Source organism: Taurulus bubalis (genome assembly GCF_910589615.1).
Source record: "Taurulus bubalis genome assembly, chromosome: 11".
NCBI lineage: Eukaryota > Metazoa > Chordata > Actinopteri > Perciformes > Cottidae > Taurulus > Taurulus bubalis.
In genome coordinates, this window is record NC_136599.1 from 7564715 (window position 1) to 7592050 (window position 27336).

The 27336-nt window shown below is 40.5% G+C and overlaps 1 pseudogene across 1 annotated transcript; it reads right to left on the bottom strand.

Annotated features, from left to right (window-relative positions):
* Positions 1–7426: 7426 nt before the first annotated feature.
* Positions 7427–26741, bottom strand: LOC306744001 (chemokine-like protein TAFA-1; annotated as a pseudogene). Its single transcript has 5 exons — positions 26687–26741; positions 25303–25463; positions 8840–8980; positions 7654–7778; positions 7427–7459 (listed from the first exon to the last, which is right to left on the bottom strand). The product of its transcript is annotated as a chemokine-like protein TAFA-1 (transcript).
* Positions 26742–27336: the final 595 nt, after the last annotated feature.

The following is a 27336-nucleotide window of genomic DNA, read 5'->3' on the forward strand; positions in this document are numbered from 1 at the left end:
TGGTTAGCATTTTTGTACTTTAGCGTAGTAAAAAAATAAAAAGGTTTCATCAGCCTTAACCAAAGTGATTAAAAGTCCCTCCTGGCCAACATGTAAAGGGTCCCAAATCAAACGCACCCACGGGTCTGGGGGTCACCAACAGGTCACGAGCGTTTGAGCATTTAGCCACTCATGCACCGTGCTGAAATATTCACCTTGTGTGAGGGCTTTGGGGTCAAGACTCACATTATAATGGGCTGCTCAGACAGGTGAGAACAATAACACACTCAGTCATTGTTCTCACTGTGCAGAGGAGAGCGTTGCCTCGACACTTTGTGTGCACGTGCGTGTGCGCGTGCGCGCCAAAGTGTGAGTGAGTTTCTCCTTTGTCTTGATGCTTCAGCTGTGCAGTTCACTGTTAATGCATCCGTGTGTCGTGTCTGCCTGGGTGAGGTTTATTCCTGCTGTTGATGATTAGAAGTTGCTATTTAATTCACGTGGCTTAAGGTTTGCTAGTCATAGTATTCATTAGTCTTTCTTTTTTTTAATGATTTTCTGAGTTTTGCCTCATTTCTGGTTTATTCTAGTGAGGCTGCTGCACTGAGAAATGTGATTGTATATTTAGAACTGATAATCTGTTGTATGTCCAGGCTGCAACGTGCAGGAATCAAGATATAGCCTCGGAAATAATGGAATTTATTGTTGGTTTGGACAATAAGGCTCTTCTTGCTGATGTTGTTCAACTAGTGTGTAGCTTGACATTTATTGCAATATATTTTGCAGATTTATTGTAATATATTAAGCAGATTCTTTTGCAATATATTTAGCTGATTTATTGCAATATACTTAGCTGTTTTATTGCAACATATTTAGCTGATTTATTGCAATCTATTTATTATATTTATTGCAATAGATTTATTGTTATGATATTTTGCAGGTTTATTGGAATATATTTTGAAGATTTATTGCAATATATTGTGCAGCCTAAAGGTGTTTTTTGGATTTAATAGTAGTATCATATCATCCTAAAACATCTAGTTGGCCAACTATTTCCACATCAATATAAATAATGCTGTATTATCTCTCTCTTTATAATCATATTCACATGATATAACAGTTGTGTATGTCTGCATTACAAGCAGGTTATGTGGCAACTTTATTGTGAACCATGGATTTGAAAAAAGAACATTTCTAAATGTCCTTTGAAAAAAAAAACCCATCACTGTAGAATATTTAAACATCAGATGTACAATACTTGCACTTCATGAGGCTGACAGTATTCTGTCTTTCTTTATTGTGATGTCAGTGTCTGTCAGTAGCCATGATCTGAAAAAGTACTTATGTAGCATGCATCATAGGTCAATGTAATTAAGTCAATAGAGCAGTTCTAGACATACTCTTTAATTTACCCAACCTGAATGAGAGAGAGAGTTTACCCTCAACACGTGTCTTGTGCTGCTGCGATCTCATTGGCTGAAGCTCAGTGAGCGCCCGAAACGGCAATCTGCCTTTTTTTTTTGGTGTAACTTTCCTCTGAACTTTCAACTCTCGTATGACGTGCACTCTCAGAACGCTGTTTGGCGCCGGCCCCTTCAGTTTAGGGTGGTCGAATTTCCTCAACAATTTTTTCAAAAGTGTCTTGTACGGGTAATTGTGATTTACTGTCAGTCTCCATTAGAGTCACGTATCAGGCTGAGGCCAGAGTGGTGAGGAAGAAAATAACCCAAAGCAAGACACCACCGTCAGAGAGAAGGATTGGACACGAGTCGGTCGCTGCTCATTTCACGTCCTTCACCTCAAAAGATGACGCACACATTATGTCATTGTGTGCCATGAGACAAAAAATTAAAATGTCAGACAGAGAGTTTCATGGCGATGAAGACAATATATCTGTGTTTTAAGGATAGACATCGTAAATAGGTGGATATTAGAAGTCCTTTCCGTCCCTTCTAAAGGCACAGACCTTTTTAATTCTCAGGCTGAGACATGAGGAACCATACAGCTTTACTAAAGTTGTTAGTCTTCATTGGCAGTGCAATTTCAACTCATTTTTAAGATGTTTAGCCTTCCAATTCACCAATAATACGAGCACACAACCCTCTTACTCAGCTTGGTGGCACTTCCATGGTAAGTCTGTTCATCTTTTCTTCAAAGCTGAACCATTATACCAAACCTCTTTTTGCATACTCGTAGTTATTGTGTACTTTATGCTGTGTTGTTCACAATAGCTTGACAAAATGCAGGGGAGCTCATCTTTAATTCAAGGCAGTCTTTCTCACACTGAGATAAATCCTCTTTCCACTCATAAGAGGAAGAAGAAAAAGCCTCCAAGTATTTTTTTCTCTATTCGGCAATTATTTAGCCTACCTATGTCGTCTTCAATTTCAGCCAAGGATTCAATTTAATGTTTCCGTGAGGCATTTAGCTGATGCTCTTACCCAGACCAACACTGAGATCCTCTTCCACAATGCCAGCACCGCAACATATGGCTGACACACACACTTGTCACATTCATTTCCGAACAATTACTTCAGGTTCACAGCAGGTCACAACCTATTCAAATTATCCCACCAGGGAACTTAACATTTTGTTGTATTTTGTCTTCACGGTGCAATGTGATTCTATTATAAAACCATTTTTAGCCCTCTGATTTAATTGTCTCTCTCACATTTGTCGGCACGAATATCTGTAAAAAACGTCCGTGCAAAAACACAACATGTCAGCTGAGTGCCCCGGCATCGCTCTGACATAACTTGATATAAGTCGGTGCAACAGACACTGTGCCGGTGTCATTGTAAATCTGTCTATGTTTGCTATGTATGATCAAGTTGTTATTCCTTTGTGGGGCCCTAACGGCATGAAAGGCCTGGTGCTCTCTGCATGAATCATTTAGATGAAAGCCCGAGGAGGAGGAGGGGGGTAAGGAGCAAAAGGCACCTGATGTCAACTTTAATTAGAATCCAGTTTGGTCGGCATTACCTTGACTTTAAAATCTGAGAATCCAGCAGGGGAAGCGGAGACAGTTCTCGGTTACAGGATGTGATTAGACTGGGTAATCTTGCCGATTGCTTGATACCAAAGAAAACCGCTGCAAAGAAGCGCTAATAGCTTTTATCTTGTTAAATTATTTGTGAACACTGTATATGTGCCCCTTTGCCGTTTTATTTTATATGTATCCAGTGTATATCTAGTATTCGCAACATTTGTATACACTACTAATAAAAAGGCATCTCGAGCGTTGATCCTTTTTCAAGCAGATAATTACCAGTGTGGGGGGATTTTTCTTCTCGATAGGAGTTATTTCACACTTTACACCTTATCATTATATCCTGTTGCTTTAAGTTGCACCTTGATATTCATAGAAATGGAGTAGCGACTTCCAAGTGCAGAGAATGGAGCATGACTAGACTGTCTGAGTGGTCTGAATGAAATGTGTCTTCTGAACAAGCCCATAGGAGCCTCAATTCCAGGATGTCCCTGGTGCATCATAAAAATAAGTCAGGGCACATCATCATCACTTGTGTCTTATTTCTCACTGTTCTGCAGCTTGATGTGAGACATCAGAGCCTAAAGCAGCAGCCCAGAGAGACACACTGGAGACTGACGGAAAATGAGATGCCGCTCGCTGCCGTCTTGCACACATTATATCCATTTAACAGTCCCGTGTTGGACAGGAAACATTATTTCAAAGGCTAGTTTGTGTTGCAATAGCATTTTCTTGTATTGTTTATCAGTCACCGCTGTCGCTTTCAAGTTGTACATTTAGTGCAATGGATGATGGACAGCATGCTGTCATTATCATCTCTGTGACCACAGCTGATTTCCCATTCTGCTGCAGCAAACTGCATTGTATTTTGGTTGCCCAGTTACGGCTCAAGAACCGATACGGGCCGCTTGTGGTAACACAGCAGAGTGTATCTCAGACCCGATGAAATGTCGAATACGTCTACTTGGAGCTGATTGCCTGCATGCATCCCCACTTGTTTTTGAGTTTGGATGAAGTGTGTTTTACAGCACCTTACAGGCCATTAGTGTCTAGCCAGGGGGTGATCCAAATGTGGGTTCTATTCATTAAATCACACATTGCAGAAGTGTTTTTTTTTGCAGACACACCTGGCAGAGATCTGCACTCTATTGAGTGCACCTTTCTAGGAGGGAAATAGCAGGGAAACACTGAACACATGCAGGGAAACTCTGAACACATGGCAGTCAGATGCCTACTAATTCACTATTGATTGCTAATAAAACCTCACCTGGATTTGCAGTCCAATGTCCTGCTTCTCATTACAGCGGAACATCGGTGTCTCTCCTCATTAAAGAGTCCAAGTTAAATTCACCAATTCATCTGTATGGTAATGAATGGGGATGACTACAGCTTTGATTTGTGATCTCAGCGCTCCATCAGCACTCTGTGATTCTGTCACATACAATAATATGGGTAAAGTCAATGTGTTATTTAGGTGTTTTTTTCAGTAAGTTCTTCAGATATGTTTTTGTGACCACACAGATTTCCTGTCAGCACAGAAAATATGAATTTCCCCTTTTAAATCGAACATTGAGTACAATGGACTTGTTGTCCATGTTCTAGCAAAGAGCCAAACAACATATTCTGTAAATATTGCATTTAAACATTAGCTTTGCTACCATTGTATCTTTCAAGGCAGGAAATGTAGATTTGCAGGACAATGCATTTAAAGTTGCATCCCCATAAGAAGTAAAAAATAACATTTTGCCCTAAGATTGAATGGTGTTGTCCTAAAAATGGAACCAGGGTTTTGAGAGACTCATGGGAGCTGTCATTGTTGAAAGCTACCAAATGAATCCTTGTTTTATTTGAGTTAAAATGACAAGACGATCAAATGTCACTCACGGGTACAATGGTAGATACCAAATATCACATAATTTCAGAAAATGAAACAATAAAAGAAACCTCCTCAATGCATAAATAAACTATTGAGAGGCTATTGAAACAGAGGCTCTCTATTCCTGTTCCAGACTTTGTTGACGTTGGCAGATCATTGGTCAGAAGCTGAGGCAAATGTATTTTTAAGTTTAAAAGCAGACGACTACAATCAAGCTTTTATATTTTTATCTCGTGAATGGGAGCAGTGAACAGACAAACAGTGCTTTTAAGGACAGCTGAATATACGCACAGTAAGTGGACGGTGGAAAAATAATGAAACAAGCGTTGTTGGATCCAGCTAGGGGGAAAAACTTTTTTTCTCCTGGGAACATTTTTCCAGAAGATGGATGACACACAGCGCCAGCCGTCACCCAGAATTCCTCCTGGAATAATTTCTACGGGGCAGAGGCTGTGAAAGCAATGGGCAGCATCCCACTGTGATACTGCATCAAAGTGTTGTAAATACAGGAGCGAGTCCCGTTGCCCATTCATCTATGTGCACGAGTGTTCATAGCTTTATATATCTGTGTCCAGAGAGCTAGAGTAACTCCAGTTAATAACCTGGGTGTCTGGCTTAAAGATTCAAGTCTAAAGGGATTGTTTTTCGGTTGAGATTATTATGATTAAAGGAATAGTTTGACATTGTATGCTTATTCTCTTTCTTGCCGAGAGTAAGAAATTGCAACCAACATGATTTTGATCAACCATAATTACTTTGTGACCATACAAAATACTACAGCGCCCGTGGAGCATTGTTACAAGGTCCTCTGAGAACAGAAATATTGACTAAACAGCAAAGTTATATCTTGTTCAAAAATAAATTGCTGTCCTTATCTTCACAACATGACATATTGTTGAGTCACAGCTTAAGTGAGTCTAAATTGTTGTTAACTTTGGGACTTCACATAGCTTTTGCGATTGACAACTGTGGATTTGAAGGTATTAGACACACGGCATGTGTCTAGGTTCGTACAAAGCTGGATTTTTTGTTAATTGCCCGTCAACATGATTTTGAATTAGATTTATCTGTGGAAAAAAACCTTGAAGTTCAGGTTTCACTTCGGCGCTCTATAGCTTGACCAGATATCCCCTGTAATACCACAACGTGTCATTTTTACACTTACATTTTACTCTGATTAAATAAATTAGATATAGTGTGTTAATTAGTGAGCTTTTGACGTACTTGTTTGCAGATTTTGTTACTTTTGGAAACGCCAGGCTAGCGGTTTCCACCTGTTTCCAGTTTTTATGCCAAGCTAAGCTTACTGTTGCCTTGATTCCAACTTCTATTTACCATACAGACATCATGACCTCATGTAGCTCTTGGTAAGAAAGGTATACGTACTTTCCAAAATGTCAAAGCCAATGGTTTGGCTGCTTTAGCATCAAGGTGTATTATGAGTTATGAGATAATCATGAGCAGCTGCACTGTAACTGACGCCTGTGAGGGCAATGGCAAGGATGCACTCGCATAAGTTACAGGAACAGTGACTTTAATGAAATTTCAGCACATATCAATCATATGTACAATATCATCTTTGAATGATTTAACACAAATAAGGCATTTCAAGTATCCAAAACAACCTACTAGCATCACATTTTTTGGTGAATCAATCAGTTTCAGGGTAGCTGACACAATACCAAGTTTGACTGGTAAAGCCATTTAAGAGGTGATCAAAGGCATACAAGTACAAACAAAATGGCAAAATGTACAGTATCAAGACACACAAGCTGCATTTGCAAAACATCTTCCTCACAATTCATCTGTTTTATCTTCACGTCACATCCTTGAACTCATCGGAATTTGGCTGTGTTGGGTTTGGTGGTGGAACAAGAGGGATGGTCAAGACTGCATTCAGGGACTCGGATGATTGTTTTCCACACCACCATAAATAAAGTTCATGTACACAAGAAAAGGACAAACACTTCTGTACAATATTTTTCCACAATATATATGTAAAAAAAGAAAAAACCTGAGGGCTGTCAACTACTGTACTTGCTCATCTGGTGTCCTTTTGATGTCTTCTTCTCTTGTTTGGCGCTTCGTAGTGAACATCTGTCCTACTGATGTCTGAGGAGTGGCGTTAAACGCTCTCCAGATTCTAATTCAAATGCACAGACATTCACATTCCATCTCAGAGTTGGAAAGAAATGATGAAAATATATTCATTACAAGGTTATGATGAAGTTCCCCGCAGGCATCTTGGAGCGTCAGTATTTTCAGTGGCCTTGAGCAGGATGTGCTTTATGTATTCTACATCTTTTTACACTTTAATCTGAGAAGTGTTCACAGTTCTCAAAGCAACAATAGTTTCATTGTCTTTGTGATAATTGGTCCTGTGACAGTGCTGAAACAAGAAGAAAAGACACGTTTAGAATGATGTGAATATCACATAAATTATCATAAATTGTTTGTTTTGCCCTCCGCAAAGCGTAATAATTAACAGTTGAGAGAAATGAATTAGCATACCAGTGTCCCAGTATAAATGAAGAGGCTGACCTGCAGATTAACCTTTCCACCAGAGGTGTCCATTCTGCAAAGTGTTAATATGTTGATGTTGTGTATGGCTGAGTGTTCTGAGGAGAAAAAAGAAGGAAGAAATGGAGGGGTTGGACCGGGTTGTTAACATTCAGTCAATTTGCAGTGAAATTCAATCGCGCTAACGACGCTGCTTTGTTGACTCCGCGGCGAGTGTCGCAGCGCCGCACCTCTCTCTCCCACCTCTCTGCTGTAACGTCTGGTTTCCTGCGGTCAAGAGAGGTTATCTTACCCTCGTGGTTTTGATCTTGTTGCCGGCGTAGCACATCCAGCCTGAGTTGTCAGGAAGCGTCTTGCATTCTTCCCCCTCCAGGCAAGGCTCCATCTCACACCACCACTTCCCAATTACTATTGATGCTACAGGCGACAAAGACAAGAGAGATGGTGATGCAGGTGCCTTTCGCCCTTAACAGAGTGCAAAACCAGATTTCACAACACGACATTTTGCAGTTAGACGGCCATAAGGCGGTGGCATCTAATCCTAATCGTCAAATGTGTCGTGTCAAAGGTGGCAGAAAGATAGCCGGCTCTACGTGTCACATGTATGCGCTCCTGACAACTTGTTACTGTGCAAACTCGTTGCCTATTACAATGCCGTTTCTTTATTAGCTGTAGTCAAGGCTACATGGATGTGATTGGTTGAACTGGGGCCTTTCACAGATTGAGTGGATTGGTAGCTGTGACTGTGATTTGACTTCAATGCACGCCACATTTCTGCCGTCAAGAGAGAAAATTGCCTTAAATATAGGGTAAGTAGACAGTAAATGGTTTGTAATGTGTGGCAAAGGAAAGGCATCTGTCAGAGCTGACATCCAGCGACCTCCTATTCCCCCTGACCGCTCAGATATTTGCAAAAGGATTTAAGATAAAAGCTGCAGGTGAGAGGTTTTCCTAAATCCAAAATGAGTTTTAGTTGTGGCAGATCTCAGCGCCAAATCCAATTCTTGCAAGCGATTGAGTCTGTGTGGCAGACATTTTGTAAAACCATCATGAAATATCTACAAGATACCTATGCAATCAACAGCCGCTGTCCTCTGTATCTCTTTGCTTTTTTATTTATTCTTCACTTCTTTACTCTTCCCTGAGGTGCGCTACATTCAGTAGTCGTGTGTGACTGTTGGAGTAAAGCTTACCCCTGCAGATACCTTCTGCTGTCTGTCAGCAACAGTATTTGGTTGTGACATTATCCACGGGAATGTTAATCTCATCTGGGACGAGGCATTGGGAGACTTGTGCTTTTATTTGAACAGATCTGTGTATCTTTACAAAACATTTAAAAATCAGTTTTGTAAGAATTTGACTTTTTGTAAAAGAAAATGGAAACCATTCTTTTTCCCTGCAGTGTTTTTCTCGTGCCAATTTGAATTGGAGTAAAACCTATTTTGGATTTTCTTTCTTTCATATGCTAAAATACTCACCGTCGACGCATGAAGGTCTGTTTCTGGTGGTTCCAGCGACCTTCCCTGGCAGACAAGAACACTTGACCGTCTGAGACCGCTCCTCGATACGATTCTTGTTGCAGCACCGGTGAGCAGCGATTACTTCACAGGTGCCTCCCTCTGATAAGAAAAGAAAATAACAGACGACGAACTACATTAAATCAGCATCTCAAGGGTGATCCAACAGAGAACGTCATCTGGGTTTTACTCAAATACTACTTTGAGGTACTTTACTCAAGTATTTCTATTTTTTTTAGGCTATTTTCATTTCTTCACTACATTTTAGAAAGAAATATTGTACTTTTCACTCAATCAATTGTGAGAACATCGTTAACAATTGCATGGATTTTATACTTTTCTGTTGAATGGTGAATTTTGGAGTTTCAGACGGCAAGATATTTGAAGACATTGTCTTGGTTTACGAGAACATTTTTCTAATATCTTCGAGACCAAAATATTATTTTAATAAGTAACTGGCAGGTTAAATGTTCAGCCTTGTCTCCTAAAAGTGATATTCCAATACAATGAAAGTTACGTTTGCTTTTGACGGATCATAAATTAGTTTCAAATTAGTGTCAAAAAACTTTCACCAAGGAGATTATTGAAATGTTGAATGCAGACCTAAATCAAATGAATCCGACAACTGTAGTTACTGCTTACTTTTATTATACTATTTTATGTGATAACTTTATCAAATACATTGTTAAAGAATAAAACATCTGCATACTTCCTCCACTGTCCATCCATGGTTAAAAAACATTACAATACTTTTGTAAATGTATTTTCAGGGACATACATAGCATGCATCTCATGCTTAATACAAAACAACTGTGAAACATTACACAAGTGAGCTGTAAACAAGAATAATTGTGCTTTACACTCTTTGTGCAAGCGAGACCCCTGCAGCTTGTTGAATTGATGAAGAGATGTGTGAGAGCAGGCAGAGAGAAAAAACCCCACATCTATTCGCAGGAGGAGAGGCCTGCTTCAGTGTTATCATGAATATGAACACTGGCTCAACCATGCAATTATCACCGAGCCACTGACTTTGCCCCAGAGGCTAAGAGGACTGGACCGAACAGACTCGACCCACCTCAACCGCTGGCCTCTCCCACCCACTGCGCTCAGACTCTCCACATATGAGAGTTGTGCAGTGGAGGACCGCCTGACAATTACACCCGTCAGCAGGACACACGATCAAGGAGGTTGCGGAGAGAAAAAAGTGGAGAGAGAGGGGGGGGGGAGTAGCCAGTATTTTGCTTGCAAAGTGATTTGAAGTAATGTTTGACAATGAGCTGTGGGTTTGTGAAATATGTCATGGCCAGATTTGCATATATCGCTTCACTACATTTATATATTTGGGGTTTGTGAGGCCCGAGCCGTTAGAAGCAGGAATGCAGTGTCGGAAAACCTACCTTAATTAGAACAGCAAGCATTGAATCAGTCATAATCAAATGAATATAAAAGCCAAGTGGTGACATTGATTTGTGTTTTTTGTCATTTTCTTATTAGCATTTAGAAAAAGTAAACGCACTTAATAACACACATAACTTAGTTGTAAGTGGATATAAAGACATTTTCATTTGTCAGTAACTATAACGCCGCCTTTATTGTTCAGGGAAGCATCAATAACTGTTATATAAATGAATAATTACTGCTTGAAAACACAGTATGGCATAGGGATATGGCATCTTTTATGTAATACTAAGTTACTGTAAATGACCTTATCACCTAGAAGATTTATAAGCAATATATGAACATTTAATTATTAGTATTTTGACAAGAGATATACCTCGTCCTCATATGTGGCCACTCATAAGTTATAATTGTTGATAAATGCTGTATATGAATGAAAACTTATCCTTATATCGGCAAACAACACAGTGTGTTGTAAACCATTCATTAAATGTTTATATTATTACAAAAATCTAAATAAAGGGGGTTGAATTCAAGTAAGTGGGGTGGGACAAAATACATCTTGGACTCTCAACTTGTGACGATTTCATCAATAAATAAAATGTTTTTTAATTGAATTGTGTTCTCATAATATGTCTGTGTGGATTATAAACAGCCTAACCCAAAATAGTTCGATCATGTGCATAATTATAGATCATTACTGGAACAACAATTATGGATGCTTTGTAGGAGGAGTTTAAACTATGTTTGAAAGCAACAACAATTATTTTCATTATGGACTAATATTCCCAGTTAATCAATTAATCATTTTGTCTATAAAATGTAAAACAATCATTATAATTTCCTCCGAAGTGATGTACGTTATTCAGATAGCTTGTTTTATTCAACCAGCAGTCCAAAACCCAAAGCAAGGACCAAACCAATTATTGCTAAATGATATTCTGCTAATCAACTCCGAGTTTGGCTACTAATAGCTTGGTCTCTAACATAGTTAGAAAATGACATATTCTGTGTTTAATTACTGTCTAAATGGTAATTTGGGGCTACAATGAATTGTTTTTGTGATTACCAGAGTGAGGACGCATCCGTTTTCAGAGCGTTTTGCAACATGGAACATTTGTTAATTAGTCATAAAGAAGCTTAAAATCAGTAAGAACAGATGAGTTGAGTGTCAGTTTCTGAATATCACTGAACTGTCCTGTGAGCTCCTGTGGGGCTCAACCAACAGCGCCCCACCTGACCTGCTGGATAGAAGTAGATCAGTGGGCTCGACTCACCCTTGATTCTTTCATTCCTCCCACATTCTATTATTTACAAAAAAAACATCATCTCCTTTTATGTCAATAAAACATTCAAGAGAAGTCAGAATCAACTTGCATTTGGGATTTGTGTGTTTCTCAAGCGTGGATAAGCAGAATATGTGTGCTGCCTGGTTGTAAATCTGCTCGTGCCGAGTTCAATTACAAGAAGTAATAAACAGAACTAGTATCAAGGTGTTGATTGGATAAGGCGGTTTCAGGTTGCAAACTTGATAGCCACATTTCCATACGGGAGGAGGAAAGAATGAGGAAAGGGCGTCTTTTTCCTGCTTCTTGCCAAGTCTGTCAAGTTTTTCGGGGGGTTATGATGACTTCTGGCTCTGCGTTTCAGAAAACATCAACAGCCTTTGGTTTAACTGAAAAATATCCAGATCTTGTATCTGGTCCGGGAGAATGTTGCCTCCTGTCTGATGCACTCAACAAAAGGGCATGTCTGCACAACTTTAATCGTGATGTACCAGTGGAAGCAGTGGGGCATCATTTGAAAACAACAGCCCACAGGGGTTTGTTCTTCTTAATGCATCTCCTTAATTGCATAAGACAGCCCTAGATTTCCTCTTTGATCTATTAAAAACATTCTACGCAACAGAATTAACTTGCAATGCTCGTTGCTAGCAAACAGAGCAAAGAATCGGGATACTCTATATTTGGAAATCATCACCTCCGAAGAATACATTAAAATCAAATAAAAATGCAAATCAGTGTGGTATTTCCAGCTGGCAGGTGTACTGTGTGCCTTTTTAAACAGAAGCAATGCAACACGGATGAACATTTTTCAAGTTCACCCAGCCTGCGAGTTCAACACGCTGCATGCTCCGAGACCCCATCTTTGCATTATGAATATTTCAGAGGGAGACGGAGAACAACATGGCTGGAGATGAACGCTCTCTCATCAGGTGAAGGCTGGAGCCATGCAAGGGTATAATTGTTTTCTGTATTTCCATTTTCCCCCATTATCAGAGACAAAGTCAGCCTCCCAAATCACAGCTTCGAAGTGCGAGTGTGTGTGAGCATTAGTTGTCTCTCCAGCAACATTTTGACGGACAGGGAACAAGGGTCACGCTGAGATTGTCATCCGTGGGGTCAGGGGTCACGCCGAGGCGGAGGGTCTCAACTGGAACTGCCCTGTTTTCGTTGCCATGCTCTGTGCTCCTGCCTCGTTATTACTGTGAGCCAGGAAGGCTGTCATGAAACAAGGTGCCCACCTACGACCTTCACCCAACAGGGCGCAGCTCATTTTCAGGCCTGAAAAGGCTGAAAAGAGTCATAACTTTGTGCTGTAGGAGTGAAGGTTCTGTCGCGGTTTCTTTGGATGATTTGTTCCCGGCGTTTCTTTTGTTGATCTCTCTCGCTCTCCTGTGAAGAGATTTCTTTTGTTGATCTTTTCTGGCTGCGAAAAAAAAATAAAATCCTCCTCCACTTGATCTATTTATTTACTTTGGTCAGAATCGTCTGTTCTCTTTCTCATCTGCACACGCCTGTTCTTCGTCTTGGATTAAAGTCACGTGTCCTCTGGCCAAGCTGACCATGGGCTTAATATGAATTCAACATCAGTGCCATTGAATTAAAAAGCACTTCGCTTGCAATTACATGTTAATTTGTTTTCTGAAATGTTTATACTTACATGGTGGTGGAAAGGGGGATACAATAGGGATGCTATTGTTACTTCTAGTCCAAAGTATGGCTCTAAAGGGCTCACAATCAATCGTTTGATGTGAAACTCTTTAATTAAGTTTGTCTAGCTAGTTTGACTACCAAAGTTGGTACAGTTAGACTGGAGAGACAGCTTGTTATAGAGTCGCATGATGAGAAAATCACAAGGACAGCTCTGTTATTGAGGTAAGTTATTCATCCTTGACCTTGGAAAGAGCAAATAACAAAATATTTACACCATTGATGTATTTGTGTTCTTACTTTTACTTCAGGCTGAGTGCTTCTTCCTAGTCTACTTTTACCATTAAAAATATTATTATATATTATATGTTATTGTTTAAATTTCTGTAATGTATTTCAACACCTACAAGTCCATTACAACTGGAGGCCTACTTTGTCTACTGATGAAGATAATGTGATTGAAAGTTCTAGAGCTCCATTATTTAAAAGTGACTATCTCGAGGATCTCCGTTCAATTCTCTTCAGCGCCCCCTATGGCGATGAGCCGTAATTGAAATCCTTTCCGCAGACACTCGTTCAGACCGTAATACTACAGTTGCAAGGGCTTTCATCAGTGAGTCACATGCTCAGTCACCATTGTGTTACCTCATTCAGGGAAAGACAGTGACTTGACAGACATTTATTTGAATGGAAATCCTACTTTAACTTGTAGAGAATCATTTGAATTGTAAATGCAAAAGTGGAAGAAGGACTCAGCCTTTAGTTCCAAAAGAAACATTGCAACTAAACCTTGTGGTGAGGTCGTTTTGTTAACCGCTGTCTCCAAGGTCAAGAATGAATAACATGCCTCAATAGCATCTGTCTAATGATTTTCTCATCATGTGACTCTATAGCAAGCCGGCAGACTCTCGTCCAACTCTACCAACTCTGATGCTTTTTCACTGTTAGAAAAACACAATAGAGCTTCACATCAAACAATTGACTGCCTTGTTGGAAAGAAACATGGGTTAAATGTGTGCTTGTGTATTACAAAAATCCCAAAATATTGTGTCACATATATAGTACCTTATGAAGTATATGTTCATTATATTTGAGCCCAAACTCTAATGTCACACCAACATAAATAGTCTTTTTGGGTCTTCAAATCTAATTTCTTCCATTATATTCTATTCAGCATGGCTCCTTTTATGTCTGCAAAAGATGTAACAGTGTGTTGACAGTAAATAAATTGAATAGTGAAAGTAAAATGACTATCTGCAATATAACACACCCTCTGACGCGTTACACAACTTCTCACAGAGGGATCTGCTTTGTTCAAGTCTCACATGGAAATTTGTCAGAGCACTTCACGGTAATGCTATTATCTACACAAATGACAACACCTGGCAGCAGCAGTGTCTCAGCTGCCGAGTGCTGTTGAGTCGACGGTCTCTGGCACAATGAGTCACGCTGGAAGCCAACAACGCCGCATCAAAATCGGATGAGTTATGGACAGCAAGCCTGGATGAAGGCAAATGCTGTCAAATCATGCGTGACATGAACGCGTAGCGGCGATTCTGAATTCCTGTGGATCTGCGGTTCTGCCTGTCTAATGAATGTGGGCAGAGTTCTTGTGGGACCAGTAAATGGTTCCTCCGAATGTGATGTAACAGCCATTGCACAGAGGAAAATGGTCAGTCTATCTCAATAGAAACGTCCGTACGCAATAAGTATGCAATGACTCGCTGTCTACTGTAATGAGCCCAGGCTGTGTGGTTTGTCTCTGGAGATCCCGATGGCAAGTATATCGTCTGAATATCTCTCTGCCATCTGTTCCAGGCGTCCGACACTGTGTGTACATGAAAAAGTACTATATGTGCAATTTATACAGGGATTCTGTACATTAATCATTTGAGTAAACCTAATAACCCAAGTGAAATATGGATTTAGTGTACGACTGAAAGGATTGCTGTGAGAGTCACTGTTACACTCCATATACAAACCAAATGGAAAGCCTAAGGGACTCAATTAACAGGTAACTGTCTCTCGGGCTTTGGATTCCGGTGATTGGCAGCCAATGGTACCATTTGTACACGCTGTACTGAATGTGCTCACACATTTAAGTGCCACATAACGGATAACTGTGTGAATATACCTGTGTAACTCCCTTCAAGTCCATGTCACACGCAAATCCACGGGTCTGTACGACATGTGGTACGTTTTTTTTTATAGCTTGAAAGTAATTTACAAGTGACAGCAGGTCCTGATTTCCAAACCACAGCAGTCCGTGTTTTAGGACAGCATGCCTGTCACCTTTTAATGGGAAATGCATCCAAGGTGACCCATAATAGGCTCCACTTTCCCTGTGCATGCTCTCTGCAGACATCCAAGCCAGCAGGCTACAGCAGTTCTGTCGCTGACAGGAAATGGGAGCGCTAGATTAGAGAATGTCAAATTAATGCAGATGAAAGACAGTGAGAGGTACAAAACATATGACTGCGTGGTGTCAAATTGAGTGACTATTTTTTTCCTTTCCTTCAGTGAAAACATCTGAAGCCCGCGATTTACTGTTGTTATTCTCTCCACAAATGCACGGGTGAAAGTGAGTGACATATTGCTCGATAAACTGCGAGGCAAATTTGTTTTGAGGCTGAAGAAAATGCAGAGGACTGTGCTGGTGTGAACCAGTGCAAAAATGCTTGAGTAAACTTGAGAATTCAAAATGCTTTGAGAATTAACAGCGTTTGGGGAAAAAGCTTCAGATAGCAAAGGTGTCAACACTTGAGGATATTTTTTTCTTAACAAGCTGGATTTGCTTTTTTTAATGCACGCGTGTGTTTTTAGCTTACACGTGAATGTATGAGTGTGTGTGTGTTTGTTTATAGGAGAGAGTGCGTGTGTTTGCTGGAGAGAATCAAAACAATTTACAAAGCATACAAAACTACTCCCATAAAAATAAAAATAAAATCACTGTCCATGACAATAAAAGCAGAGAAAGTCTTGGAATATGGCTGGGAGGTTTTGACAGCATGTCACACAAAGAGGCCGTAAGATCGGTCCTGTGCACTGGGCCAAAGATGGGTGATGCTATTGAAATGCAAAATGACTACACACAGAGAAGAGCTGCTGTTGTTTCAAGATGCATGAAAACTGCATGGAACAGAGGAAGCAGCGAGTAGCAGGGAATGGATTTTTCATTTGCATATGAGCCTCAAAGTCTGTCCTCTCAGTTGTCACACTCAGTACAGGCCCAGGACGCCACGACTCTGGTCCTGATCAAGGGCATTAAATGCCATTCTGATTCGCGGAAGAAAAATGCCCGTGGTTATTTGGCTTTTATGGTGGAGATGTGGGGCTTGTTGAGCATGCCAGCAATTCACTGTACAACACCAATCACACGGCAGCTTTCATGTCCATTAAACACATGCAAACAAAGGCACTCTGTCTTCGCTATCCGCCTCTAACCTATATTCACATCTGAGCTTTTTGAAATGGAAAAATGATAATGTAAAAACACGTCTTCTGTCAGTGCGATGTCACTCATTTTTAAATGTCAAGCTGTTCCTGTCCTTCGTTCTAGCCCTTTTCCCCAACTGGCAAATGTCCAGAACTGGTATTTCATATTTTTAGATTGCCTGCGCTGATGAAACGGTTCCATTCAGAAGGAAGAAAGGGAAACAGAGATGGAATCGAGTTAGAGAGCCTTTAGAGAACAGCTGCTAGCCTCTGATGTGACTGCTGGACTTCTCATTGCCAGACACTTTACGCAGCGTGCCACTGTGCCTGCAACATGTAAAACCGTGTATTTATGCATAACACAAAAAGCTAAATGACCTTTCGTGCCGTACGATGAACACTGCAGGGTCGGCCGTGATGATTATGCAACACCTGCGAGCTGATGAAGGGAGAAATTGGCGGGGACGGTTCTGTACTTATTCATTCTGATGCAACAGAGCCGACGGTGTCACATGTTCAACATTTTGATCACATCTTACTGCAGTTAAGGGAGGTATGGAACATGTGTTGCTTTATGCTGTAATATTCTCAGTACCTCTATAACATGTGTTAAATTGCAGATGTGTTTATTTTACTGACTGTTTTATTACATTTTGCTCGATTACAAGATACAGTATCAGATCATACGATCCTTTTTTTTATAGTATGACATGTACCTGCTTTTATTTTGTAATTTCATCTAGGACATGAAATGTTTCAATATGTGTTGTTCATATTGGAGAAAATATATTTCCCACTTTTGTCCCCAACTTTCACAGATGCATATTCCAGTCTCTCCAGGAAAGGTAATTGGATCTTTAGTGTAAATATGCCAGATGAGTTATGGCACACTGAGGGGATATTAGAGCAGAAAAAAAAAATCTGAAATAGAGCCTGATAAAGCCAATATTAATTACTTTGCTTAATACTCATACTATCCTCCCCCTTGGAACCAATTAGTAAGTTGAGATGCCTCTTTTCAGTTTAATGAGGTCTAAGTACTGATAATGAATTTCATATTCCTGCCAAGCATTTGAAATAGGCTTGTGGAATCACAAAGGCAATACCATATGAAAATGATCTCTCAAGCATGATTCACATTCTGCAAGAAAATAGAAAAAGAGGACATAAGCTCCCTTTTTCACCACTACAAATACAGAAGATGAATTAAAAGAAGTATTTTTTCTTCACACTGAGACAATTTGGGGATGGTAGGATATTAGTCGCATGCAGATGCTCAGAATTTAGAGACCCAATTGTCACTACATGTGTCTCACAAGTGGGTTGCCAAATCTTCCATAAAACACATTCTAAATCTCACCACGGAGGGCCAACAGTGAAGTGACAAAAACCCTGTTCATCATCTAAAGAGCAGCGAGAGCCTGAAGACTGCCACACCTTGAACATCCTCAACAAAGGAAAAAAGGGACAAAAACGCCCCGTTACAAACTTGTTACATCTCTCCATGTAATGTGGGTGAACAAGAAAGGTAGGCAGCAGAGTAGCCTTTTACCTCGGCAGGAACCTCAGTACACACAAGGCGAGGAGGTCTGAGCTCGCTGATGTAATATTTACGAACAGTGGGAACACAAAGCTATCATTAGTTTAGCAGTAGATTTTGTTTCATGGGAATCATGTTGAATTAAAGAGTAGCAGTGAACCCACACAGGCTTGTGCAACCACTAACATCTGCAATTACTGTGGAGAGTGGTGACAATGGGATCATTGTGAGGGCGTTGTTTTGGTTCTCTGGCATGGGAACAAAAGATAAAAGAGGTTGGATTGATTTTCTTTCTTTTTTTCTTTTTTCTTTTTATTAATCAAGAGCCATTTTAAGTGCTATCATTGGGCCGGGCACAGCCTTCACTAGAGTCTGTTACCCTGTAACTCAATGGGTTTTAGGGTGTGACTTCAAATGGGCTTAACCCAAGACTGTAATTGGACAGAGGTACGGTGCGATAAAGTGCTTCAGATTTGTGGTGTTCACTTTCCTGTCATTGTTTAATTAATGAAAAGACATTATTTCATTAACACTCAATTACTTTTTGCTCCTGCACAGGTGATGTGTTTGTACGCCCCCAGGTGTTAAGAGAATACTTCAATGGTGGACGCGTTAAGACTAAGTATCACGCATGTACTGAACGGGTCTATCGGGAACGGGCTCAGGGTCCCTGGACCTCTGTATGAAGGGGATTGTAAGATCTCCTATTGGAAAGCCACTCAAACTCAATGCAGAGACCGTCAGGTCCTTTTCTACCCAGATCTGTGAAACCACAAAGGGGATGAAAAGAAACAACTAAAAAGAGAAGTGCAAAGGGCCTATTGTTTCATTACCTGTCTGTGTCTGGGAGCTATTTAGACCTATTAATAGCAGCTATTTTTCAATATTATTTCACACAATATTTTAATTTTAATTAATTACAATGAATATGTACCCATTCTCAAAAGTGTCTTTAATCCTGGTCTAATGCAGAGCCGCTATTCACAAAAGTGGCAGTTTAAAACTAATTACAACTAACACCATCATTACACATTTATCAATATGAAAGATGAATGTATACATAAAGTCTATTAAAACGGCAATGATTTATTTATTGGTAAAGTTCTAAAGGTTCTGCAGGCACAATCAGTTTCCAGAAAATGGTCTAATAAGGGCAAAAACACTAATTTGGTTTGCTGTTTTCACTCAACAAAAACAATAGTGGCTGTTTTAGCTGAGCTTTGTTTTGGACTATTTCTGGATTAAAGCAAACTGCATGCTTTTATCAGGACTCGGGGTTTCAGAGTCAAGTATCCTTTAGCTATGTCGGCTGTCACAACAACATATTTAGAAAACTGCTGCTAACTACTAAACAAAACAGAGGTCTTAAAATCTTGCTTTTTCTACCCAACAGAGCAAAGTGGTTTATAAAAGATCAACTAATAATGTGGTTCTGAGGCAATTTGTGTTTTGCAATTATTAAAAAGCAAACATCTCTTAACCACAAACCTCCTCATGTGCACTCAGGATTTATTTATTTTCTTTGGCCAGGGGATGCAATTTATGGTAGCAGTGCCGTAACATAAATGTAACCCATACTTTCTTGTAACAGTATACTCCCCACTAGCTATTTGGAACAGGACATTTGGTTTAGTCAATTAATCTTATTAATATAATACCCTCTTCTCACAGTTTATATCTTACAAATTGCAGGACATGTTCTCAAAAGTCTGAGTTCCAGAATATAAATTTGTCTATAGCCTAGCTCATGTGTTGCTGTTTAATGTTGATATGTTTTAACCCTGAAACGCACACCTCTGCTCTTTAGAGACCTGAGTTCAATGACGTTGAAGCATGTAATGTAGTTTCTAATGGATTCAAATAAGCCATTAAGTCCCTGCTGTTTTTCCAAACTATTTGTTTCTAGAAATTCTCTCGTGTCAGAATGTTGAAGTTATTGGAAATAATTGTTTGTCTGTAGAAGCGACGCTTCATGGATGATAATGTAATGAATAAACAGGTATAGCTAATGGATGGAACGAGCTAATGCCTCAGCTGTACTTTGTGTTTCAGTGTGTTTTTGTACATCACATTTATTTTTATAGTTCATGTAGAATAAGAATATGTTTTGTTATCGCTATTGTAAACATGAATAAATCAGTCAAACACGTTCTGGGTTTATAAAACTCCAACCGCACCGACAAGTCCACGTTTTCTTCTTCCCTCCCCTCTTCTTCTCCCCTCACTTTCCCCTTTCACCTCCAGATGTCCGAACACCGCCAACTAGTGGTTATCACTAATAAACGAAATTAAGTTTACATCACACATTTTCCCTCTTACACAATTGTCTTATTTACCAAAACCAGAATTACCGTCTCGCGGTTGTATGCCTCCGCCAACCAGTCAAGTTACACTTTACATCCATGTCTGTTAAAATATCATCACTTTCTCCTTTAAGATATGTGTATGAAATTGTAATAATTTGGTTCAACCTCGAGTCCAGGTGGACATTTGTGCCAAATCTGGAGATGTTCCCTCCAGTGCGTTCACAAGAATTGTTCGGTTGGACAGCCTACCCAAAAGCAACATGTCTCTAGGTATGGCCTCTCGTGGCTGCGATGACCCAACATTTCTAAATACACCTTATAATTGCCTGTTTTATACCACCATCGACTGTCCCTCACTCACACTCTTAATTGCCCATAAGTAGGGGCCACAAGCGAAACACAGCAGAGTGCATCGTCAGCCCCTAGCCGCTACACTCTGTCTAGAGTGGCGGAAACAGTTTTCACACTATTGTTATTGTTTAGTGTGGTATGTTTGGCTAATTGCTAATAGCTAACTGAACTACCAGTACACACTGCTGAGTACCTCTCAGCTTATTTTTTGTATTTTTTTTGGACGCCGTGTTTGGCTAACCGGCAACAGCTAACCAACCCACCAGTAAACCCACTGCTGTAACTCACCACCACTCAGACAGACAGCCTGCTGAGTTTAGCTTTTGTTTTTGACACGGTTGTGTGAATATCTGTTGTGTGGGACACGCAAGTGATGCACTTGCAGTTTAGACAAGGTTTTGGCCAAATTCATTCAATCGTACAATACAGCAGAAGACACAGCTGGGGAAGATCTGCATGCTACTGGAGTACCTTTCTACAGTACTTAAATTGGACTTCTTTTTTGAACAGAGGTATATTTCTGAGGTGGGAATCAGAATCACTTGCCGGAGCCCGTTCATCACTCAACACATTGTTAGAGAGCCTGCTCTCTCTGTGGGCCCCAAGGGCCCCACTACGATCCCACTGCCTGCACTGTCTTTATTTACTCCCCTGATTGTATATCTAGATATGCAGGCAGCATACATTGTAAACAAATATCTGTCAGGGTGAAGGCTTCTATCGCCAATCATATGTTCTGAGTAGTTTACAGAGAATGTTATTTTTAACTGTGACACCAACAATGCGACATGTATCGAGCTGTCAACTTTGTCTGCAGTTAACAACCCTAATGCTCAGGGATTCTAGGAAATAAACAGCTGGTATAGTCAGCTGGTGTAGTGTTAAGAGAAAAAGCTGGCTAATTAATTAAGCTGTGGGCCAGAGACATTCATTTTGCATATAAGCGTTGTGACCACAAACCATAGCCCCTGCACAGAATTGGCTGAAAGACCTCAATTAAACATGCAGTTTAAACAAATATCCACAAGCTTAGAGGAGCTCTCTCTTATGAATAATTCATAGCCTGGAAGAGGAAATAAATGGGAAATATTGAAATATGTAAAACCTATTTGTAGCTGTGAGCATATAGTAATAATTAGACCACCGATTGTACTTAGATTCATTTACTTAAATATGTATTTTTCTTTCAGGGTCAACCGAGGAAATTACATGAATAGTTTATTTCTGGTAAAATATACCAGCCTTGCCTCTCCTGTCTACAGAACCAATAAAGCAAATGAAATCCACTATGAAGTCTGGAGAGGAAGTTTCTGGTGTTTTACAGAGTGGTCAGGGGTCCTTCGGCATCTCAGTGGCATGTGTAACAACATCAGGACAAAGTGGGTTTGCTGAGTTCCAGATGTGGAGAGGCCTCGGGCTGAGGCTGCACGCCACTTCCCATTGGCACTGCAGTGGAGCAGCAATGACACTAGTGAGAGCATGGTTGAGAGGAGGTCTATGGGAGGGGTGGAGGAAGATGTATGTCAAAATAATGTGCCTGCAGGATGCATTATATAAGGCTATTAAATCGTCAGTGTCTCAAATCGTGCACAGAGGATACAACCTTTGTTTGTGACAGTTGGAAATCCATTTTTCATGTTTGTTTCATTGTGAGCTTTACCAGCGAGTGGTTTCTTTTGTTGGAGTGCATTGGAGAAAAAAAAGCCCTGATCCTCTAGTCTACTTCTCATTAAAGCTCCTGAAGGGGAGACTTAAGAGATGTGGATGGTATTTTCGCTCTGGAAAGACATATTCCATATTCTAGTAGAAAAGTGATATTAAAGTTGCTTAACATTGAAATTACATCCGTGTTGAAAAGGTAAACCTTTAAGCGGGAAAGACAGGACTGAGGAAGGTGGGTAACTCAGCGGCTATAGAGGACTATCATAGTGGTGTGATGCGAGGGGAAGACAGTGAAACGGATATCACACAGAGTAAAGTATTTATGACTTAAGTCTGAATAAATTATAATATACTGTGGATACTTACAAGTGAGTTACTTCTGCTTTTATCCCCGCTTCTGCTGCTGAATATCTTATCTCCGTATGCTTGTTCACTCGCAGCTACACATTTTACAGCAACCACTCGGCAGGAGATTATCCGCACAGTGTTGAGGATAGATGACCTTCTATTTATGAAGAAGTTGACCCCACAAAGCCGACTGTTGGTAGAAGTAAGCAAGGAGCAAGGCCACCTCAGGCAGCCGCGATACTTTTTGTCTCTGTTATCACCTGCACATAATGCACTGCATCACCAATGGCAGGATTTCTTGGGGAAGTAGTCTGCTGCTCCACACACCCAATGCCCCTTTGTTCCCTCTGCAGTGAGCATACATATCAGTCCTACCAAATATCATACCAGAGCTGAGATGTTACTCCTGACAGAGTGATGTGTCACACCTGCAAAGCATATTTTCATGCTGGATTATGTTTCAAATTCAATGCAAGTGGGAGTTTATTTTTCTGTTCAGCAAGTCAATGTTTTATATAAGGAGAAATCTGCTTCTATGGTTTCCGCTGGACATGTCCAGGGGTCGAGAAATGCATGACCCCTGAAGCAACATCTCTGCCCGGCACTTTACAGACGCACAACAAACTCAATCTTTTTTCTTTTGTGCACAGTTCACGCTCTTTGCACCAAATAAATGCAGCACCTTAAGAATCATACCGCAGAGAACACCTCTGTCTGCACACAAGAAGGCAGAGAAGACCTGTAAGCATATCTAAGAGAGTGGCAGGCAGCAATCTGTAAATCGAGATGGGAAGCTGGCTGCCTTGTCCGAGTCACTGAGCAAACGCAAGCACCTACTCAAGGGTCATCCAGCTAATGGACTTCTGGACACATAGTCTTTGCACTAAGGCTGTCAATATCCTAGTGCACGAGTGGAACAGTTGCTTATGTGCTGTCAAAAGTAATTATCACTGAGAACACGTTTGGAGTGAGCAACACAATGCCGCACTTAAACCTGTAATCTTCCTTTCTCGTCTGCCTTTTCACAACACAGGTGTTTATATTTACAACTTATATTCCATTGGGTTTGTGTGTGTCGACAGGGTCTGAACATCAGGTCTCACTTTGGCTGTTTCCAAATTCTCTCCACATGATTAGTTTAGTTTTCTAAACAACATCGTCCAATAGATCTAAATTTCTATTGGCAAGGACAAAACTGATCCCTCTGGCCTCTGTAATCTCGATTTCCGCTGGTAATACCAGTCTCTGTGAACTTGTGGCATTTCGCTGCCTTTAATGATTGGCCCAATGGTCTGCAACCAATGGCCTTCTTGCCACCAATTCATGACCCGTCAACCCCAATCCTCCCACCAATCCAACAGGCACACGGCACACAGCACAGAACAAATGTCCCAGTGTCAGAATCAATCCAGACAGGCTTCCCATCTTCCTCTCATAAAACTGGCATCTCATTTATCCAGGAGTGAGGACTAGCCAGACTATGGTAAATGGAACGACAGCACATTTACACTTTTAGTGGCAGAGGGTCCTGAAGGATTCAAATTGTTCGCTTTGAACTCGTCTTCTCCAAAGATGTACCTGAGTGCACATTTTAAATATTAATTCCCTTTTGTTGACATGAGACCACTTTTCAGAAGATATCTTATTTGCGTGTGTATTTGTCTTTTTTTTAAATGTTCCCCTCCAATACACATGTGCATACGTGAGTAATGAAATGAAGGTGTTGGAACAGAAAGTCGTCTGACTCACAATATTGAGAGTATTGAAAAGACCCCTTGCTGATATGCTTGAGGTGCACCGGCGCATAGAGGAAATGGCAGACACCAAGGACCTGCACGCTCAAGCAGCTACTTCTCCCTTTGAAGTTCTGACAGCATTCGGCTTCCTCTCCTCTGTTGAATCCTGAGATCATAATTATTTACCATAACCACGGCACACATCCGCCTGATGAAAGCAAAAGTTCGATCGCAATGATTCGGTCCTATTCTATTCAGTGCAATTTCTCTGGGACCACAATCGCACGGATCAAATTGAGAAGGAGCAGTGTAGCATGAATATCAGCTTTAATAGCTCAAGAAGGAAAACGCAAAGGCATTCTTTGTCTGCATTTTTGATCTTCGGTAAAGAAATTCACATTGCTACAAAGGCCAAATCCTAATGAAAAACAGCCCCTGTAAAATGTGCTCGCTGAATAATTGGTTGTTTATCCAAGCTTAACCGATAATATATCAATGCGTGTAATAAAGTCAAGACGGAAAAATAAACCCACAACAAGATCAAGTGTTGTTATTATCTCTGAGCAACCACAGCTGTGATAATAACAACAATATGCAACAACAACGGTCCGGTGACAGCAACTGAAAAAATGACACTTTAAGAAAACATTTGCTTTCTCATTAGAAATGCTTTTAAGAGATCCGTGGTACCCAGAGCAGGAGAGAAAGGACTCACCAATCATGTGGATGGTGGTTCGTCCAGGCCTCGTCCCATGATGCTGCTGGATGGTGTCGTAGAAAGTGGCCTGACACAGCTGAATGGCAGTCACACTGACCCAGAGGCACAGGCAGAGCAGCCAGGACATGACAGGACACATCTGCAAAGGACCAGCAGAGGTGGAGTCAAAGCAAAATACATCATGTTCTCAACTTGTGACCTTAAACCTCTCCAACAAGCACACACACACACACACACACACACACACACACTTGTCTCCCAAAAAAATAATGAATACATTTCATGATTTTGTACAAGCACTCTGGTCTATAATTGGCCTTAACGCTACTCAGTCGAGTCTTTTAGTCATTGGAACTCATCATTAGCATGATTACATAAGTATGACTTCTTCACTGTTTCGTCTTCCTAGTTTGCCCTGTCTTGTCCCTGAGCCACAACGCTGCAAATGTGGAGTGATCCCTGGGGAGTTTTTCCCATGCAGCAGAGATTTCCCCTGACAGGATGACTCCCTTCAACTCCTGAGCTGTGCTCCTGCCTCAACACCTAAATCAAACTTAAAGAAAGATAAGATTTTGCAAGCAGCTGGCTGCCAAGGCTTTTCTGTATCTGTCAGAATAATGTGACAGTGACACAGCAGTAATAGGAATCAAAAGCCTTGTAATGTTTCACCAGGCTGCTTAGAAAATAAAAAAGGGAAAAAGAAATAGAGCAGCAAGGTATGCTCCTGGTCATTGGAGAAGGGTGGCTGTGAAGGAAATCTATGAAGGTGAACATTCTAAATGTTTCAGCAGCATCAAATTGCCAGAAAGCTTTAGATGAGTAATCATATTTTCAAATGCATTCATTCATATTGGCTTTTGTAAACATTTATTATAAATATTTGGATTTAATTCTTCAGGATATGATTTCAGCATGATAATGAAAAGTCCATTTAAACTTTTATCAAAAATATGTTTTGCATCCGTTGTGCTATTAATAAAAGAAGTGCATTCTCCAGGCTCCACTCGCGAGTGCAGAGTACTTTTCAGCCCTTTCACATTTTCATTGTGTTTTAAATCATCAAAAGTAGCATAGTTCAGACAATTGCAAAATTTCTGAATGAACATTTTAAAGGAGATTGCAATTCTCGGTATAATAAAATGAAATCATATCGTGGAATAAAATACTAGTAAAAGTGCTTTGTCTATTTCAACAATGTGCCACGTAAAATACAATAATTATGTCTGCATAATTCTCATTCTGCTTTGTCTATTTCAACAATGTGCCACGTAAAATACAATAATGATGTCTGCATAATTGATGATGATTTGCCAGTTTTCCGCAAAAAGCTAAAGCTCTTGACAATGGCATGCTTTATTATTAGAAAGGAAAAAAATCTTACCTGAGCAATCCAACAAAGAGTGTATAAATATCTCAACAGAATGACATAAATCCATCCATAATGCTGCTCATGTTGATCCCATCCAATAACTCTGAATTTAGCTCGAGGAGGGAACTCCAGTGACTCTGCCTCGCCGCTCCACACTTTGATAGCAACAGTCCAGTGATTCAGAAATGACCGTCAAGCCGGAGTCAGGAAATAGATTTACAGCTCTTTCAATTCCACCTTTGAAATATCACTGCATCCCCTTGAGGAGCTGCTCCCACTGACACTGAATTCATTTGCCCCTTCGCATTTACAGGCACGTGCCGAGTGCTCCTTAATTAACTGTAGTGGAATCTCTCCATTCACCGTCTGCATCCTTCCAGTGAGAGGCAGCCTCTGAGCAGCGACTCTCGCCGAGTCCCCCCTCAGCGAGCACTAAGAAACAAATGTTCCCGTGCAGCCTCGCTGTGTGTAAAGACTGTATCACATGTCTTAAAGCCAGACTGCCTCTGGATTAGATGGCATGGTGGGACTCCATCTGATCATATGCTTCTGACAAATGCAAATCAGGGAAACTGGCACCACTCACGTCACTGTGACCACATGATTAACAATGGTTTACATTTCAAATATAGATTCATTTAGCTCTCGAGGGAACATTTCCT